The sequence below is a fragment of the Aegilops tauschii genome, chromosome 1 (assembly GCF_002575655.3).
Source record: "Aegilops tauschii subsp. strangulata cultivar AL8/78 chromosome 1, Aet v6.0, whole genome shotgun sequence".
Lineage (NCBI taxonomy): Eukaryota > Viridiplantae > Streptophyta > Magnoliopsida > Poales > Poaceae > Aegilops > Aegilops tauschii.
This window is the reverse complement of record NC_053035.3, coordinates 450,561,219-450,582,919: the sequence shown is the minus strand read 5'-3', so window position 1 is coordinate 450,582,919 and position 21,701 is coordinate 450,561,219. Positions and strand designations below refer to the sequence as shown.

The window sequence follows — 21,701 nt, the reverse complement described above, 5'->3', positions numbered from 1 at the left end:
TGCAGGATACATATGTACTCCCTCCGTCTAGGTGCATTAGTCATCTTAGAAGGTGCAGCGCAACCTAGGCGCAAAGAGATTCGACTAGGAAAAATAATTGAATGGCGGATGAAGCCAATCACATCATTCTTTTCTCAACTAAAAACGTGCTATTAATTAGAAGTCCTCTTCAAATACCAATAGCATGCCGCAGAAATTGCATGCATTTGTCCTTCAATTAATAGATGGGGTCTAATTAATATGCATGCAACTAGTACTACTCTTTCGCGCCTTAGTGTTTTGGGATTATTTGGTTTTCGTAAGGTGACTTATAAACCTAGACGGAGGGAGTATATGTTATCACCCTCATTAATGCTTCCACTTTCATTTTTATTGTGCGGATCCACATCCCCCTATTTCCAGTAAGATGTTGCTATCTCACTCAATAGGTTTAATTATGTTTGATTTAGTCTGCAGGTGCGGGAAACTATTCTGCAGGTATGATATATAGTAGGAATAGATGGTGGGTGTGTTTTACCCTCGTGGGTATGAGCATGGTATATGCCAGCCAATGTACTTGAAAAAGTAATACAATTGCTATTTTATCCTTCAAAATTTTGGTGCATTGACTAAGCCCGCACCTAATACTCCTACCATCATATATACCTCATCTTGTTTACATGCTAGAGATGTGGTGGTGACATTACCCACATAAATAAATATGTAGAATATCTATCCATCTGTTCTCCCAAGCTTCATAAGTTGAAGTGAGAAAAAACCCTATCACAATTGCTATTTTGACAGGACCATGCCTTAGGTATGAGCGGCATTGGGAAAAATGATTCAACGGACATGTTCATGATGTAGTACTGCACATGTTCAGGTTGTTGCAGTGAACTTTCTTATATTTCCATTTACAGCCCAGTTGACAGTATTCAGTCTGCACAACTTTCACTCTTCAAGAATGAAATGTGAAGAATAGAGAGGGTAAATGTAAGACGACTTATGTTATTAAGATGCTTTTTATCTGGCATGCAAATGAAAATTGGGAAAAGAGACAAGCAAAAGTCTTGTATAATTCATGCCCTTTTTTCATCTTATAATGCCATATGTAGATATGGCCTTGAGAAACTAAAACATGTTTTATCTTTAAATATGTTTGTTTATACTGGAAAAAATCAGGACACATGTGTGATGAACCAAAATTCAAACACGACAAGCTCTTGGAGTGATATCAGGGGATCCCCAACGTTGCACTAAAACAACGGTAATGTTGCTACAAATAACATATAATCATTAAAATGCTTCCATTTCCTTAAAAAGAATTTTTTTGGCAATACCTGGATACCATAATGATACTGCATCACTTCCCTGATTGAACAATATTTCCTCAAAATAATTGTTTTCCTTTTCAGAAAAACTTACTATCACCCGGCGGATCGCAGAGGTTGCATCTGCCACCTCCCTTGCATGACACGTGTCCAAGTGAGGGCTCGCATACTGTCCTTCGTTGAACACGCTTCTGCAACAGACGCTATGCTTCTGAAACATGGGTGGTGTTGCAATGGTCCACGACGAGTCTATGTTCTGCAACAAAATCTTTGTTGCGCAATTTTTCTGCAAGTAGACCTTAGTTGCAAAAAAATGCAACAAAACCCGAATTGTAAAAAAATATCAACAAAACAGTTGTTGCAAAAACATTCTGCAACAAGACCGATATTGCGGAAATAAGTTTGCAACAAGACCTGTGTTATAGTGGTGGAGACGCGCTGGGCTCGCTCAATGCGGCAAATCTTACGGCTTACGATCCGGAAAAGATCATCCGACCGACGCGTAGCACGCCCCTTTCTTTTTCCTATCAATCTATTCCTGTTTTGTCATATTGTTGAATCTGATTAACTAAAATATAACATAAGAATAAGAAGCATCAGAGAAAGCGAAGGGAGCAACAACAGCTGCTGGCATTGGAGAGAGTACTCAAGGGAAGGTGTCGACAAGCCCCCAACATAGATGCCATAGGCAACCAAGAGTAATAACTGAACAGTGTAATATTTATTCTTATTCCTGCTTACATCATCTGATCATTTCGCCTACCTGTATATATAGTCTAACAGTGTGTATAGATAGCCGAGAAGATGTAGCTCCCTCTTTCTTTAGCCAAGATCTCATTTCTCATTGAAATGGTGATGTGGCTAAATCTGTAGAGTACACACCGACCAGTAAAACATTCGGAATGTAATCTAGGCTACTTGAGACCCATCTTCTCTTCTTCCATCTGTGCACATGAATTCCGAGGCAAATTTCCTTTGGCAGCAGACAGCCGGCAACCTCCAACACACACCGGTGTTGGATGGGGGCGACATCTGCCAAAGGAGACCCTGCTCAAATATTCACCTGCACATCTTCTACCTGATCATGATCACAGCCAACTCTCCCCACTTGCGTGCCACCTTGTTTCATGCATGGATCACACAAGGTTAGTGATCACCGCGGCGCAACAGGGGTATTTATACCCGCTAGCTCTGCTCATCTTGCATGATATGGGAGGCAGCAGCTACGCTCAACCCATGTAATCTACTCGACCCAACTGCAAGGGCAGAAAATCTGAACGAGGATGGATTGATATGCCGCAGAACAATACCCGGAATGAGAGCGAAGAACAAAGGCAAAATGTGAGAGCCTGGGAGGTCACAGCAGTGCATTGTATGCATGACAGCCCAGGCTAATCGAGGATGGATGCATGCTCCAGAAACTGGGCGGAGCAGACGCAAATCTCTTTCATCCTTATTCCCCTGAGACCACAGGAATAAAGATGGAACCACGGAAAGGCCAAAGGCGTCCGTTGCAATTTGCGAGGTACCGAGAAAAACGAAGGGTGTGGGTATTCCGGAGCATGTTCCTCTCTTCGAATCCAAGTTTCGCGCACGGAGGCTCGTATACATGCGCTATTCGATTCGATTTGGTGGCTGTGATTTTTGCTACTAGGATGGTTCATACATGCAAGTGAAGCAGCATCAGGCGCCTGCTGCGAAACCATTAGCTGTTACATCTGCGTTTGCAATTTGCTTCAGATTGATCGATGCAACCTACAAGCAACACAGTAGTACACTAGTAGTAGTCCATATAGTGGAGAAACTTGACAGAGTAAATGCAAATATCCTCTATATTTATTCCACTGAGACCACCGGCCAGAATAAAGGTCAAATCACGATAAGGCCAAAGGCGCTGCGATCTGCAAGCTAGTGAGAAAAGGGAAGGATAGGATATCCAAGAGCATGATCCGCTCTTGCATTTCACGCGCCGGTTTCATGTGTCCTGCTAGCATGAACGATTTCTTCTTCATAGTTCATGGCTCAAGTTGAATGAAATAGTTGATTTTTCTACACGATATATTGTGTTCTTGACCACAGACATAATTAACGTTTCTGAGATTTCATGAATTTTTGCACTTTATTAATTTGGAACCTGGATATACTAAATTAAACAAAACCTCAAACAAGCTTATCATTTCAGGTGTCTTTCTAATACCGATGATTTAATATAGTTCATGGCTTAACTTGGATCAAGAACCATATTTTAGGCGTCCTTTGATTTAGAGACATTTTGTAAAAATTCTAAAGAATAGGTTTTGTAGCCCTTTGGATCCCTTTGATTTGTAGGAATAGAATCATACTCATGTATAAGATTTTTATTTCAAAGGATAGTAAATATAGTTTCATAGTGACGGTGGCGGCGCTACTGCGTCATTCCGTCCTTGGAAGCTCCGTTGTGTGAGCAAGGTTCCTACTTGCCTATGACTGGGTGTGGTTGCGGATTATAGCAACTTCTCCTTGTGTTGAGGGTTCCGTGGCCGTGACGTCTATGCTCCCATCGTGAGCTAGTTCTACGAGGAGTTATGTTTGGAGGCCTCAGCTTGGGATCCCATCACCCGTTCCTAAGCTCTGGGGTGAGTGTCTTCATCATCGTCCAACGACGTGGCACCCTTCGATCCATGGCGAGAGGGCAGGATGTCAATTCGACAATCTATATGGAGCTGGTTGGCACAGTGTTGTTTGACTTCTGGGCGTTGGTGATGGCATGGCCTCCTCCGAAGGCTAGTCTCCCTCTCAATTTGGCTCCATTCTCGGCTCCTGTTACCTGATTGTAAATGAGGGCTCCTAGGTCTCCAAGTGGTGCACTAATTGTTCTTTAATTGTTTGCTTGTCATTTGGGGGCTTTTCTTGCCATCCTCCCCATCATTGTATCTTGTCGTTTCCTTGGTTCTTTTGTGTGGTACAGTGTCCTATTGTAATGCTCGGTTGTTTCTATATATATAAAGTGGGGAAGTGGGGTGAAAGCAATTTTTCCGTCAAACTTTTTTTGTAACACTTGTTCTATGTGTCATATTTAGATATTTGGAGGTCTAAATTATCATTATATGTGTTAATCATACAACTTAGCATTGTTTTTTGTCATAATAAATGTGTCACCAAAATATGTGAAACATCTGTAGTTTCCACTAGTACAGAGAATGTCGATTACATGCACACTGAGACGTGACTTAAAAAATTTGTCAGTTGTCCAAGTTGCTGATATAACCGGGCGAGCGCACCTGCTGACAACCGGCTTACGTATGCAGGACACAAACCAATTATTCTCACACCTTGAATAGGTCCATGACTGTTCAGGCCTGCAGACAAGCTGCACTTGAAATTGAAACTGCACGACATACTGAAAGGAAGCAACTACATGGCTATGCAAACCATACACCGTACATGACCTTTCCATGGGGGCGCAAAAGCTGCATCGTTGGGCAAGTCTCCGTTGGCAGTGTTTGGTTGTTTGATCAGGCTACTCGCAAAGGAGACGCACCCAGTAATGCATGGCCTCGTACGTCGGTCGTTGGGCCCTTCACCTCTGAGGTTTCTCTTTCTTGGACGACGAATATATGGGCGCATGGTGCATGCGCCGGGTTCGTCGGACCAAGAGATCAAACCAGAATTGTGCGCCGCACAAGCTAGGTAGATGTATCTGAAGACATGTTGGCGTTTCCGGTGCGTGAATGAAAAGGAAGATCTTCCCATGAAGTTTTTGTGTGCCAGCTTGGACAATACGTCTCTGTCTTCTCTTCGACCACGCCGCGTTGCATAGCCAATCATTAGATCTACATTTTGTTTGGATTCAGTGACCGGCCGACCGACCGGGCTCGCTAGTTGTCTATTCTTGGCTCTATCGTTCTGCATGCATTCGTGCAATGGCGAGCTTGATGACGATTGTTCAGGGGGCAAATCTTCAAGAGGTGAAGAAGATAAGTTATGCATGAACTCTGAGAAATCTTTAATATTCAAATCTAATAATTAGATGTACACTTAAGATTTTTTTAAGTAGATGGACAATGGCCCCCTTTAGCCCCATGAAGCTCCGTCACTACATACGTGTTGGTGAACTTGTGATTGATCACTGATCTTGGATATCTCGACGTCCATTAGCATATGCTGAAGAAAGCAACTCAAATTAAGGATGCTGCATGTGACGGAACCCGTGGTAATTGCTGATGGGTATGTTTTACCCTTGTATGATGAGAGCATGGTACGCCAACTACTGTACTTGTACTTGAAAACATAAAAAATCTCCCTGCAAAAAAAAAACATAAAAAATCAATGGCTATTTTGCCCTTGAATAATTTTTGTACAGCGAGTGTAGAGCCGCACCTACTAGTCTACCATTATATATATATATATCCTCTCTTTACATATGCTAGAGGTGTGAGTGGTGCCGTGATTCATGCGTGTAGCTAAGCAAATAATATGCAGACTATATCTATTCATCCTTTTCGCCAAGCTTCAGATCGTCAGTTGAGAAAGAAAAAAATCATGCACCCAGCATAGCTATTTTGGCATGACCATGGCTTAGGGATAAGCGGCATTTGGGAAATGATTTTTTATTGCTAATACGCAAAGTGCGTATCATTTTGTTGATAGGTACAAGGGCGATGCCACCATAGGGGCTGGTATGGTCGGCCGCCCCGGGCAACCGTAATCCGGGTACACTAGTAGAAAAAAGGCACATTTGTCCCGGTTCTAGAGACCCATTTGTCCTGGTTCCGGAATCGGGACTAAAGAGTCGGTACTAAAGCCCATTACCTTTAGTCCCGGTTCGCCTACGAACCGGGACAGATGGCTCCACGTGGCCGCTGCGGCTTGCCCAGGCAGGAGGACCTTTTGTCTACCAACCGGGACCAAAAAGCATCCACGCGTCAGCAGTTCAGGGGCTGGGTTTTTTAAGGGGGGGGGGGGGGGGCGGGGGTGGGATGGGGGTTTGGGGGGTTTTGTAGGGTTAATTTTAATTTAGGGGTTTCATATATTGTGTTAGCTAGCTAATAGAGAGAAGTGACATCTCTTATCTCCGTGCTTGGTCGACGCTACGTACTATACGTATAGAGAGGACTCGACACGTTAGCTAGTAAGCAAATGAAGGAAACCATTAAGTACAGAAGATCGTCATGAACATATATAGAGAGAAGTGATCGACCTCTCCTTCTCCGAGAGATTGGTCGAACAACAGGTTTTCGTATATCTATCCGACGCTACTGGCTACATATATACAATATAAGATCTCTTACAATCCCTAACATCTGAACTCAAGTTCCACATGGTATTCTCCGGCTTTATTGATGACGTGGTCATAAAAGAATCCCGCCAATTCCTCTTGAATTGCTCGTATGCGATCTTGTGGTAGGAGTTCATTCCGCAGCTGCCATATCTAATTTGGAAAAGGGGGTCAATACATATACATGAATGAAACTCAACACAAACTATGGTAATAAAATGAAATTGTGAATATTATTGCTTACGCACTTCAAATTGTCTTTTAGAGTAGCCATGCTTATTCTTGGCCGTTGCGTTGTAGATGAACTCGTAAACGTAGTATCCATAGTAATCATTCCCGGTTTCTGCCACAAGCACTTTACGAGAAATAGAGGTCAATCAAACCGATAATGAAGCATTATAAATGGTATTGATGAAAGGAGCTAGAATCAACGGGAGATGCGCGGAACTAGCTAGCAAGTAGTACTTACTTTTGGGTGTGTAAATCGCAGCTCCCTCGGCAGTCCCGGAGCTTGTGCGGTGAACTTTTGCCAACCCTGCCAGACAAAGAAAACAATTACTTGATATCATGAAATGAACAAAGTTGCCGATATGGTGCAATAATGATCGATTGAACTTACTTCTCGAGCATTTTAGTCATGGCCGCATACTCCTCGGGATTTTTTCGTCTCGAGCCTAAGACGGTTACTAGTCCCTGCTCAAGCTTAATCTCTAGGAGAATAAAGTGGAAGCTGCGCACGCATGCATAACACATCAATTACATTACTATAACCTCGAGTAATAAGGGAAACCGAATATGCACAAGACAGTAGCACTCACTTGAAGTTGTAAGGAAAGAGTATTTTATCTTTATTTTGATTTCGGAGCAACGGTCGTAGCAAGTTGGCCTCGGTTTGTGCGGCATCATATTTAACCATCCATTCATCTATGAGATTTGGGTTAATGAACCCAACATCATAGATTTCTGCTTTTCTGCATTCGACGATCTTCAATCTGCATAACATAGTGAGGATAATTATATATATATATATATATATATATATATATATATATATATATATATATATATATATATATATATATATATATATGCAATGCAAGAGCTGAGCTATATATAGAGACTTAATTACAGAAGTAGTACTTATAGACAGTAGCAAGTGACGATTATTTTATCGAGGGCCTTTTGATTGAAAAACTGGAAGAACTCCTCAAATGGAACAGACAACAGATCATTTCTAACGAGGTCGTGCTCCTCTTTAACTCTCACCGTCAAAGTATCCTTCCCAGACTCGCTGCAGGTTTTCATGTACCACTCATGGAATCTTCGCATCATCGTTTTTAGAGGAGGATGACCAAATTTGACGAGAGGCTTCCCGTACCGGTATTTGAAATCGTCCACCTCCATTGTATCAAAATGTGCATCATCGGGCAGGTAATCTCCAGGATTGGTACCGGGCACCATCCTCGGATGATTAGCGACGATATCGCTAGACACCTTGAGCGGGGGGCACGATTAGTTCGCTTGTTCGCCGAGCTGGGGAATTTTTTCCCACTTCTTTGTTCTGCTAATCTTCGATCACTTCAAGTACTTCCCGACCGCTCCGCTTCGATATACGAGCTTTCAATAATGCGCTCATAGTTGGTTTGCGGCAGAGACGGTGGTGGTCGCTTCAGGGCATCGACAGTGCGTTGAACTTTCACGGGATCTATCTTCTCCTCCGGAGGTGGATGCCTCATAGCTCTTCGCGTTTCAAAGAAGTCCCTCACTTGGGCTTGACAGATCTCCGCGTTTTCCTTCCCGGTCATCTCGTATGGTAACTTCTCTACAGGCTTGAGAGACGGATCAAATCTATATTGCCTCCCTCCTCTGGCTGTACTACTAGACGCCGGAGCAGCCAGAGTGGCGACGGCTGTCTTCCTTCGTTGCTTACGAGGCGGAGAAGGAGGCGGAGTGCTACGACGCGCCGGAGCAGCCGGATCTGCGGCGGCTGTCTTTCGCTGTTGCTGACGAGGCGGAGGAGGAGGCGGGCTGCTCGGATGCGCCGGAGGAGGAGGAGAAGGATGCAGAGTGCCGCCACGCGCCAGAGTAGGGGGAAGGAAATTAAAGAGGGGGGGCGACCACCTCCCCTAGTCCAATTCGGTTTGGCCAAGGGGAGGGCGCGCCCCTCTCTTGTGGCCCTTTCTCCTCTCTTCCAATAAGGCCCACTATGCCCAATACTTCTTCCGGGGGGTTCCGGTAACCTCCCGGTACTCCAGAAAAATGCCCGAACCACTCGGAACCATTCTGATGTCCAAATGCAACCTTCCAATATATGAATCTTTATGTCTCGACCATTTCGAGACTCCTCGTCATGTCAGTGATCTCATCCGAGACTCTGAACAAACTTCGTTCATCAAATCACATAACTCATAATACAAATCGTCATCGAACGTTAAGCGTGCGGACCCTACAGGTTCGAGAACTATGTAGACATGACCGAGACACATCTCCGGTCAATAACCCATAGCGGAACCTGGATGCTCATATTGGCTCCTACATATTCTACGAAGATCTTCATCTGTCAAACCGCATAACAACATATGTTGTTCCCTTTGTCATCGGTATGTTACTTGCCTGAGATTCAATCGTCGGTACCATCATACCTAGTTCAATCTCTTCACTGGCAAGTCTCTTTACTTGTTCCGTAATGCATCATCCCGTGACTAACTCATTAGTCACATTGCTTGAAAGGCTCATAGTGATGTGCATTACCGAGAGGGCCCAGAGATACCTCTCCGATACACGGAGTGACAAATCCTAATCTCGATCTATACCAACTCAACAAAGACCATTGGAGACACCTGTAGAGCATCTTTATAATAACCCAGTTACGTTTTGACGTTTGATAGCACACAAGGTGTTTCTCCGGTATTCGAGGATTGCATAATCTCATAGTCTGAGAAACATGTATAAGTCATGAAGAATGCAATAGCAGAAAAACTAAACGATCATTATGCTAAGCTAACGGATGGGTCTTTTCCATCACATCATTCTCTAATGATGTGATCCCGTTCATCAAATGACAACACATGTCTATGGTCAGGAAACTTAACCATCTTTGATTAACGAGCTAGTCAAGTAGAGGCATACTAGGGACACTCTGTTTTGTCTATGTATTCACACATGTACTAAGTTTCCGTTTAATACAATGGCTCTGCGATAAGGCCAATGGCTCTGCGATGTGCAAGCTAGTGAGATAAAGGAAGGATAGGATATCCAAGAGCATGATATGCGCTTCCTTTTCGCGCGCGGAGGCTCGTAAGCGCTCTTCTCGTTGTGTGTAACTTTTGCTTGCTACGACGGTCTATATGTGCCCGCAGACCAATGTCACCGTAGTCATGTGCTTTATGTATGTTCATTAACTCATACACTTGGTACGCGTTAGACGATTCTCATACGAATGAAATAGTTGAATTTCATACACTATTATGTTCATGTATAATATTATTATCTTGGAACCATTGGAGGCACAAAACTAACCAAAACCCCCAAAAGCTGTCAGTTTCATGTTTCTTGCTAGCACGAACAATTTCATCATCATAGTTCATGGCTCAAGTCGAATGAACTACTTGAATTTGCTACACTATTGTGTTCTTGACCCCGGACATAATTAGCATTTATGAGATTTCTTGATTTTTTGCACTTTATTATTGGAACCTTGAGATGCTAAATTAAACAAAACCCCAAATAAACTTATCATTTCGGGTGTCTTGCTAATACGGTGATTTTATATGGTTTGTGGCTTAACTTTGATCAAGAACCAAATTTTAGGCGTCCTTTGATTTGGGAAATTTTGGAAGAATTCTAAAGAGTAGGATTTGTATCCCTTTGGGACACTTTGGAATTCTATGCCTACAAACCAAAGGTGTTAAAACGAAATGGACCGGGTGATGGGACGTGCCCTCTGTGTGCGACCGCAGAAGACTCCAATCGTATTTTCTTCTCTTGCCTTTCCGCTCAGTTTCTCTGGAGCTGCCTGCGCGAGGTGATTGGTGGTCGTTGGTGCAACACCAACTTCCTAGATCTCTTTGCCGAAATCCAGGCCTTGCCCCCTCCGAACCGCCACATTAGGTGGCTGATCATTGGGATCCTTGCGTGGACGCTTTGGACGGTTCGGAATAAGCTTGTGATCCAGCGTGTTCCTCTTCGACGTGCTACTGACGCAGTGTTCAAATTGTGTGGGTACTTGTAGTTTTGGCGGCCGCTTAGCTGCCCCCAGGACCGGGACGCCATCAACATCATCATTGCTGACCTTTGTGCGATGGCTCTACGCTTGGCGCCGCTGCTCCCTCCGCCACCACCTGAGCTAGATTAGCCCCTTCGTCGCGGGGCCGCAGTGTTACCGCTTTTGTTGTTGTTGTTGTTGTTGTTGTTCTTCTTCTTCTTCTTCTTCTTCTTCTTCTTCTTCTTCTTCTTCTTCTTCTTCTTCCTTTTTAAGGGCTTGTTGAGTTGTGCCCTCAGCTGCTCCTTCTGTACTATTCGTGCGACTTGGGTGTGTGTGTGGACCTTTGTGATACTCTGTGGCTGTGGTGGTTTGCTTTATTTATAAAGCGGGGCCAAAGCCTTTTATGGTAGGCATAAAATCATACTCCTGTATAATATTTCTATTTTAAAGGAAAGTAAATATAGTTTCGTACTGACGGCGGTGGCGCTACGATGTCATTCCGTCCTTTGAGGCTCCGTTGTGAGCAAGGTTCCTACTTGCCTGTGATCGGGTGCGGTTGTTTATTATAGCATGTTCTCCTCACATTGATTGTTCCGTCACCGCGACGGTTATGCTCTCAGCGTGAGCTAGTTCGACGAGGAGTTATGTTCGGAGGCCTCAACTTGGGATCCCATCAATCGTTCCTAGTCAGCTCTGGGGTGAGTGTCTTCATCATCCAACGATGTGGCACCCTTCGATCCAGGGTGAGAGGGCAGAGTGTTCATTCGGCCATGGAGCTGGTTGGCACAATGGTGTTTGACTTCCAGGTGTTGGTGATGGCATAGCCTCGTCCGAAGTCTAGTCTCCCTCTCAACTTGGCTCCATTCTCGACTCCTGTTATCTGATTGTGGATGAGGGCTCCTAGGACTCCAAGCGGTGCTCTAATCTTTCTTTTGTTGTTGGTTGTCATTTTGGGGCTTTCTTTCCATCCTTGACGCCGTTATATCTTGTCATTTCCTTTGTCGTTTGTGTGGTGCAGTGTCGTGTTGTAATGCTAGGTTGCTGCTTTATACATAAAGCGGGGCGAAAGCCATTTTCTGTCAAAAACTTGTTTGTAACACTTTTTCTCTACGTCTTACACACAAATTTGGACGTCTACATTTATCATTGTATGTGTTAATCATACAACTTAGCAGTGTTTTGTGTCAAAATAAATGTGTCACAAAAAAACTGTGAAATATTTGTAGTTTCTGCTAGGACAGAATACCAATTGCATGCACACTGAGATGCGAGTTCAACAATGCGTCAATTTTCCAAGTTACTGATATCAACCGAGAGCGCACCTGCCGACAGATGGCTTACTTATGCTGGGCATACCAATTCTTCTCATACCTTGACCGGGTCTTTGACTGTTCAGGCATGCTGACAGAAAGCAACACTTGTAATTGCAACTGCACATATCACAACATACTAAAAGGAAGCAACTACCTAGCTATGCAAACCGTACACCGTGCATGACCTTTCCATGGGGCGCAAAAGCTGCATCGTCGGGCAAGTCTCCTTTGGCAATGTCTGGTTGTTTGATCAGGCAACTGCCAAAGAAGACCCGCCTAATAATGCATGGCCCCGTACGTCGGTCCTTGGGCCCTTCATCGTGGCTTGCGCATGTCAGGCTCACGCCACCTAGTCTCCAAGATCGAGGTTTATCCTCCTCCGCCGACGAATATATAGGCACATATGGCACGCGGGGCCATGTTTGCCAGACCGGGAGAATGAACCAGCATTATGCTCGGCACAAGCTAGATAGGTGTATTTAAAGATATGTTGGCGTTTCCAGTACGTGAAAGATATATTCAAGGATTCCGCGTTGCACAGCCAATTGTTAGTGTATTACATTTCGATTGGATTCGGCGACGTGTTGGTGAACTGGTGATCGATTACTGGTCTTGGATATGCTCGACGTCCACTAGTATATGCTGACGAAAGCAGCTTAATGCTGCATGTGACGAATACAGTGGGAATTGCTGTTGGGTGTGTTTTACTCTTGCGTGATGAGAGCATGGTACACCGTACCAACCACTGTACTTGTACTTGAAACGTAAAAACCAATGGTCAGTTTGCCCTTGAAGAATTTTGGTACAATGAGTGTAAAGCCGTCGTATATATCTCTATCCTCTCTTTACATATGCTAGAGATGTGAGTGCTGTCGTGATCCATGAATGTAGCTTTTTTTTCTTTTTTTTCGAAAAGGGGGACTCCCCGGCCTCTGCATCAGAACGATGCATACGGCCAACTTTATAAATAAGCAAATAGGTTCAACAAGGTCTTACAGTCTGAAACAAAGTAACGGCAAGCTCACAAAGAGCCACAATGCCGAAAACACAAAAGCCAAGAGGCCACAACCGGCTGGCATAACAAAGATAGGAAAACTAATCGCCTATCCTATTACATGACCGCCATCCAAACCGGTTGAAGATATCCCGTGCTACCATCTCCCACCGGATAGATCCAGTAACCAAACGCTCCCCGGCCTCCGTCGGAGTGAGTAACGACCACATACGGATCAGCGCAGTGGCTCGGAATATAACCTGCAAAACATGAATATTTGTTGTTCTGTTAAAAGCCAAATCATTTCTGAAGTTTCAAATTGCCCACAACAAAGCACATACTCCTACGCGAATGTGTCTAGTTGTTTCGGACTCTATCCCAACAAGCCACGTTCCAAATAACGTACTGACAGAATTCGGAGGAGTAATGTTAAAGGCAATGTGCACCGTCTGCCACAAAACTTTGGCCAACGGGCAATAAAAAAAGGTGTTTGATAGTTTCATCCCGATCACAAAAACTACACCTAGTAGATCCTGTCCAGTTGCGCTTTACCAAGTTATCCTTTGTTAATATGACTTGTTTATGTACAAACCACATAAACTCTTTAATTTTCAAAGGCAATTTGACTTTCCAAACATATTTGGAACTAGGAATGGCGGTAGAATAGATGACATCGATATACATCGATTTAACTGTGAACTCTCCAGACCTAGTAAGCTTCTAGCACAACTGATCGGGCTGATGAGATAGCTGAACCTCCATCAGTCTACTCACTAAATAAAGCCACGCTTCCCACCGGTTGCCAACAAGCGTTCTCCTAAAATGAATATTAAGGGGGATGGACTGCAGTATCGTTGCAACATAAGCATCACGTCGTTGAACAATACTATACAGGGACGGATACTGAAGCGCCAGCGGCGTCTCTCCAAGCCAAGTATCCTCCCAGAAGTGCGTGGTAGTGCCACTACCGATTATAAACTTTGTCCTATTGAAGAAGGCTGCTTTGACTCCCATGAGCCCCTTCCAAAAAGGCGAGTCCGTCGGTCTCACTGTCACCTGGGACAAAGTTTTGGACTGCAGATACTTACTGCGGAGAATCTGCGCCCACGTGGCATCAGTCTCAACTGATAACTTATACAGCCACTTACTGAGAAGACATTTGTTCTTGACTTCAAGATTCTCAATGCCAAGGCCCCCCTAAGCAAACAAATATGCAGACTATCTCTTTATTAATTTTTCTCTCCATGCTTCTTATCATCAGTTGAGAAAAAAAATCCTGCTCCCATCGATATCGTGGCATGGCCATGACTTAGGAACGAGAGGCATGGGGAAAAGGATTTTTAATCGCGAATACACAGAATGCGTATCATCTCATTGATAGGTAGAAAGAAGAAGTTGGGTTATAAGGGCAATAACTAGCAATGTACACTGACATGCAAAGCTAGTGTTGCATGAACATAAGAACTAAATGGTTGCTCAGCTCCAACTAAACATAGGTCAACCGGGTAGAAGAACAACTAAACACTTGGCTACAGCATATCCTCATCTGACGACTAGTCTCACTTTCAAATTGGCTTCATTCTCGGCTCCGGTTACCTGATCATGGATAAGGGCTCCTAGTACTCCAAGCGGTGCTTTAATCTTTATTTTGTTGTTTGCTTGTTGTGCTGGGGCTTTCTTGCCATCATCATGCATCACCGTAATATCTTGCAGTTTCCTTTGTCGTTTGTGTGGTGCGTTGTCGTATCATAATGCTTGGTTGTTGCTTTATATATAAAGCGGGGCGAAAGTCACTTTGGGTCAAACTGTTTTATATAGCACTTATTCTGTATGTCTTACACTCACAAATTTAGAGGTCTACATTATCGTTGTATGTGTTAATCATACGCTTTAGCATGGTTTGTGTAATAAAAAATCTGGGAAACATTTGTACCTTCTCACACCTTGATCAGGTCCTAGACTGTTCGCGCCTACAGACAAGAAGCAACACTTGAAATTGCAACTACACATATCACAACGTATTGAAAGCAAGCAACTACGTGGCTATGCAAACCATACACTGTGCATGACTTTTCCATGGGGCGCAAAAGCTGCATCGCTGGGCAAGTCTCCTTTGGCAGCGGTTGGTTGTTCGATGAGGCCACTGCCAAACGAGACCCGCCCAGTAATGCATGGGCCCGTACCACGGTTGCTACAAGCTCACCGTTGTATGCTTGTTTGAGGTTTCTCCTCGTTGATCAAGGAATTTATAAGTGTAGCACGCGCACGGCCGTGTTTGCCGGACCCGGAGACGGAACCAGCATTATGCGGAGCACAAGGTAGCTAGATATATCCGAAGATATGCTAGCTAGTTTTTCTGGTATGTAAAAGAAAGGGAAGATCTCCTACAAAGTATATGTGCTGACCGGCTTGAACTAAACGTCTATCTCTACTGTTCGACGGCCCTATGTCAGTGGCGTAGCTAGGGGGTGGCCAGGGTGGTCCATGGACCACCCTGGAATTTCCCCATAGCTTGTATATAGTGCAGTAAAAAAATATTTCTTTAAAAATAAATAATCTTATGTAAATATTTCTATCAATGGACCACCCTGGCGTATTGGGCTGGCTACGCCACTGCCCTATGTGCACAGCTCATCATTAGTACATCACGTTTGGATTGGGTGACCGGCTGAACGACCAGGCTCGCTATAGTTGTCGACCCGGGCTGGATGATCTGCATGCATGAGTTGTGAACCTATGGTCGATCATAGATCTTGGATATGCTCTAAGCCCACTAGCATATGCTGAAGAAAGCAGCTCAAAGTAAGGTTGATGCATGTGACTGGCAGTCTGAATCGCCTATGGGTGTTGTGTTTTACCATCTCAGGTATTAGCAGTATGCCAACCACTTTACTTGTGAAAGTAAAAATCAATTAATGGCTATTGTACCCCTGATAATGCAATGAGTAAAGCCACACCTACTACTTTCCATCATATATACACACGCGCGCGTGTGTGTCTTTATATATGGCTATTCTTTCCCTCTTGAGCATCCCCTCTTTACATGCTAGAGATGTGAAGGATGACCTGACCCATGTAAACAAAAAAGCAGACTATAATTTTATCTGCAAGTCCAACTTTCATATCTTTATATGAGAAAAATCTCTGCTCCAAACGCTATTTTGGCCTGACCGTGACTTAGGGATGAGCGGCATTGAGAGAAATGATTCAACTTAGTGAGATTCTTCGGCTGCAGAATTCAGTTATGTCACCTTATGTGCTTCAGTCCATGGTGCTCTCTTGTAGGAAATCACTTGCACATAGTGGAAAAGGAAGCGAAATAGTGTCGAAGTTGAAGAACGTTTCATGTTAGCAACAAATTTGAAAATCCAAAATTAAAGGTGTGTCAAAGCTGTAGTTCAAGATCAGATGCGTCAGATGGCTCAGTCAAAAAAGGTGTAATTATCACTGTCTACTCCAAAATACGTAATACAAATATTGGAGAATTTCTATGGAACTGTTTATTTCAACAGCAACAGATTTTATTCCATTTACAACATTTTACAGAGAGTAGTGCGAGAGGGCTCACACCTGACATGGCGAGAACATCTGTCGTAGTATAAGGTCCTCTCCCTCTCTTTATGAAAAACGAAGTAAACAACAACACTATTGAGAAGAGAGCTGATCATACGGAGGTCTGTGAAACCCACCCACCAGTTGGTGACCCAGAGCTGGACATGTTACTGGTTTGTCGCAAACGCCTATCCAAACTCGTGATTTAAGAAAGACAGGTCCTGCAGATTTGTTAATCGCCTCGGATCAACACACCGGCATAAAGATGGAACGGAATCATAGAAAGGCGAAAAGCGATGCGATCTGCGAGCGAGAAAGGAAATCACGATTGGTTATCCAAGAGCATGTTCCAAGATCTATCTCGCGTGCGGAGGATTGTCCCTGCTCTTCGGTTCAGTCGCTGCAACTTCTGCTCCGACGTTCAGACGTGTTCGCACACCAGTGTACACCAATGTTTTAAATAGCGGGCTATTGCTAAATAGCGGCGGACCTCAAAATCAGCTATAGCAGGCTATAGCGGGCTATTTGTACATGGGACTATTTAGCGGCACCCTAGGGAAAAGGCTATATAGCAGGCTATAGCGGAGCTATAGCCGGCTATTTAAAACATTGGTGTACACGCATGTCATATGTGTAAATTTTTATAACACTAAATTTTTTTGGGGGGTGGGGGGGGGGGGGGGGGGGGGGGGGGTTGGGGGTTCTGTACTATCATTGTATTTGTTTTGCTTTTTGCAAGAAACACTCGGATCTATTGTAAAGGTTGGTGCAAAGCACCCAAACATATTAATAATTATATTATGGTCCTTAGACAACTACCGCCATCAGGACAAGCCGTCAAGGTGCCGCCGTCGGCGCTCCCTTACCAGAGCCAGCCTGACATTGTCAATGGCGGTCATAAAGTCTTTGTGCACGTGCTGCTAAGGACCAACACATCGTCACCATCAAACCATTGAAATGGTCTGAAGCATATGACACCAAATCTTGCCATCCTGTACCACAACGAGAGACTCTAATCTCACATCCTGTACCTTCGTTAACCTTGTCTTGCCATTGTATTTGTTAATCACACTCTTAGCGTGGTTAATTTTGCGGCATAAGAAGAAACATCTCAAAACATTTAGAATTTCCACTAGTGCAGAACACTGAGAACATACACATTGGGACATGAATGCAACAGTGTCTCAATTGTCCAAGCTACTGAAATGAATAGCGTGTGCGCCGACCGATGGCCGGTATACGTACGTGTAGGGTATACCAATTCTTTCCGCACCTTGATCAGGTCTTTTTTTTTAGAAAAGGAGGATGAGCCCCGGCCTCTGCATCTGGGAGATGCATGCGGCCACTTTATTGATTATTCTTGAGGACCTTACAAAGTATTACAACAATATGCTTGAATCCGCCATCTTGGCATCATATGCCACTACTCCTATCCATATGATGAAGGGGCGCGGGCGCTAGCTGGGCCAAATACCCAGTCCACTCACCTAAGCCTATCATCAAAAGCCAGTGGCCCCAGCCGAGCCACATACCGGGTCTGGGGCATGAACTGGTTTGACGCACTCACATGTGTCGTCACCGTCATCTTCCACTGGTCCGTCTTCAGAGCAGATATTGAGGCTTCTACCTTGTCAGGCCACTCGGCCATCGACGCCACCATGACGTCAGACAGCAACCCCCTCCTGCGCGAGTCCAGCACCGCGCATCGGGCGCCGAGTCTCCGCTGCACCACGCCGTCGAGATCCGCCGTCATCAATGTGCAGGATGAAGCACCGCTCCACCAAAAAAAGCCGCCCACTGGTCCCTCGAACCCGTGTACGCCTCCAAGAATGACGCCCCCAAGGAGGAAACGACGCCAACGCGCTGCCGTCATCTGATCTACTGATCTAGGGTTTGCCCCGGAGGTAGCAGATAGAGGTCTGGAGCTTCTCCATGGCGAGGCCTTCAAGAAGGTAATGACACAAAAGAGTGTCGCCAACGCCGGTCTTGGCATCAAGCCGAGAACTAGGTTTTCACCCGGATCCGCTGAAGGAACCTCCATCAAGCATTGTGTGCACGGGTCGCCGCCGATCTGAGCCGCCGCACATTGAGGTCGCACCGGCCAGATTAGATCTGTCTGGAGGGCAAACCACACATGGCGCCGACCCAACCACCAGGCCCTCCATGCCGCCAAGGGCCAGAGGCGCCGGGGCCTCCACCACGCGCAGCCGCCCTGCCACCCACGCGGCCCAGGACGGCCAGCACCGCCGCATCCCGCCGACGGCGCACGCCCACCAGATCCGAGCATAAACGCCCCGATCCGCCGCCAAAACAGTCAGCCGCCGCTCCTCCACCGCGAGGAAGAGAGGAGGGGGCCGCCGCCCCAGCATCCAGCGCCACCGTGCCATAGAAGAGGCCGGAGGGCAGATCCACGCCGGCGTGCAACTCCGCGACGCACGGCGCGCCGTCCAGGGCTGGCCTCCATGCGTGACGGGAGAGAAAAGGCCCGCCGCCGCCGGCAGCCGCACGGGCTTTACCCGGCGGGGACGCCCGACGGCGGCGAGGGGGAGGGAGCAGGAGGGGGTGGCGGCGGCGGCGGGGTTAGGTCACCCGAGCCGCCCCCCTGGAGAGCGACGCGGGTGCGGGTTCAGACCTGCAAATCTCCTTTGGCAGTGGCTGTTGTTTGATCTGGCCATTGCCAAATGAGTACATTGGTCGTTAGACACTGCACTAAGCTCACGCCATCTATTCTACAGGATAAAGGTTGCTCCTCCTCTAGCGACGAATTGCCACGTTCGTCGGGCCGGCAGATCGTAGCACCGATATGCACAACACAAGGTAGATAGATGTATAAATGTCTTGACCGGACAGACCAAACACTTTGGTTAATCAACAGGAGTCACGAAATGTCCGTCGACCAGTATGGAATCCGGTTGCCTCAAATCCCTCAAACCAGACCAAACAATATTTTGAAACCCCCCCCCCCCCCCCCCCCCCCCCCCCCCGCCGCCTAAAAGTGGTTTCGGGGAGTCCGCCAACCCGCATGGTCCATTGATTGGACCGCGCCCCTCCACGGTCATGTTCAACTGCTACCCTGCTTTGTCTCTTTTTTCGCCTGGTCCATTTGACCCACTATTAGCCATGTCAAACGGTCCAGATTTGATGCCTGCGATTGCATGGCCTCCGTCCCCATTCCTATATGCGGACACATTTGGACGTGTCCACAAACATTTTGTGGTTTCCGTTTTGGTGAACCGTGTTAGAGTTTCCCTTAATGCTTCCATCTTGATGTAGGATACAGATGTATATGTTATCACCCTCACTAATGCTTCCACCTTGATTTTTATTGTGCGGGTCCCCCTCCCCCTATTTCCACTAGATGTTGCCATCTCACTCAATAAGTTCAATTATGTTTGATTTAGACTGTAGATGTGGGAAACTATTTTGTAGCTATGATATATAGTAGGAATGGATGGTGGGTGTGTTCTTGTGGTATGAGCATGGTACATGCCAACCAATGTACTTGAAAAGGTAAATACAATTGCTATTTTACCCTTCAAATTTTTGGTGCAATGACCAAGCCCGCACCTACTACTCCGACCATCATATATGTTAGACTAATATATCACGGGATCGTGATATAATCCTAATCGCCTAAATTGAGGAGAATCGAATATCTGTGATCTCCCATTTATGGTAAAATTAGGTAGGATTGCATATACTTCTCTATATAATTAACACGTAATGGAAAGGCTCAGGTGTGGTCTATTCTTCTCCAACTTTTATGGTATCAGTTTGCGATCGATCTTGATCGTTTCCGCTGCTCTTTCTCTACCTCCAGCTCCAGCCGCCGGCTTCTCTTCTCCACCGCCCTGCATGGCCCCGCCCGAGACGAAAACCACGACCGAGACGGAGGTCCACCCCAACGCCCACCTATGGGCGCAGGCCACGGCCATCCAGAGCGTCCGCTCTCTCGTCCCAGTCACCCTCGACTTCAAGGTGCCATCCTTCCCCAAGTGGCGCTGCTTCTTCAACGTCGCCATCAGGACCTACGCCCTCGAGGACCACCTCACCACGGAGACGGCCCCGTCCGATCCCACATGGCTTCGCCTCGACGCTACCGTGCTCTGCTGGCTGTACGGCTCCATGGCGCTGGACATCGTCGATCTCGTCATGAAGGCCGACGCCAGCGCCTACACGGTCTGGACTGACGTCGATGCGCTCTTCAACTACAACAAGAAGACGCGGGAGATATACCTCGCTGAGGAGTTCCGCAGCATCAAGCAGGGTGACCGGTCTGTCAGCGAGTATCTCCATATACAAAAGACGGCGGCCGACGCCCTCGCCTGCACCCTCGCATACCATGCGCACACGCAGCCGTTCTGGCATCCATGTGGCCGCCCGCGAGCGGCTTAACCTGCATGTTACTTCTGTTAACAGGTACTTGCCGGTTCCCACGTCCGTCCGTCCGTGCTGCTCTCAAGGATCCTAATTGGCTAGATGCCATGAACGTGGAGTATCACGCTCTCCTCGTGAACAATACTTGGGATCTTATGCTTCCTCCCAAGAATGCGAACGTCGTCTCCGGTAAATGGGTCTATCGCCACAAGCTCAAACCGGGTGGCTCTCTAGATCGCTACAAAGCTCGTTGGGTACTTGGTGGTTTCTCTCAGGAGCAAGGTGTTGACTTCAATGAGACCTTCAGCCGGTTGTCAAACTGGCGACGGTGCGGGTTATTCTCTCCATCGTGCTCTCCCTCAATTGGGAGACTCGCCAGCTCGACGTCAAGAACGCCTTCCTCCGTGGCACTCTCTCCGAGGTCGTCTACAGTCGACAACCATCCGGCTTCATCGACTCTACACGTCCTCACCATGTATGTCGCTAGAACCCTATACGGTCTCAAGCAGGCACCCCGCGCATGGTACCACCGCTTCGCGACCTTCATCATCTCGACCGGCTTCACGTGCGCGAAGTTCGACACCTCGTTGTTTGTTCTCCTGTGTGAGGCGGGCACGGCCTTCCTCCTACTCTACGTGGATGACATTGTGCTCACCACGTCGTCGAGTTGGATTCTCGACAAGATCACGGCCTC

At 46.1% G+C, this 21,701-nt stretch overlaps 1 pseudogene; it reads left to right on the top strand.

Moving 5' to 3' along the window:
• Nucleotides 1-21,701, top strand: part of LOC120972804 (uncharacterized) — a 176,518-nt pseudogene that overhangs the window by 72,963 nt on the left and 81,854 nt on the right.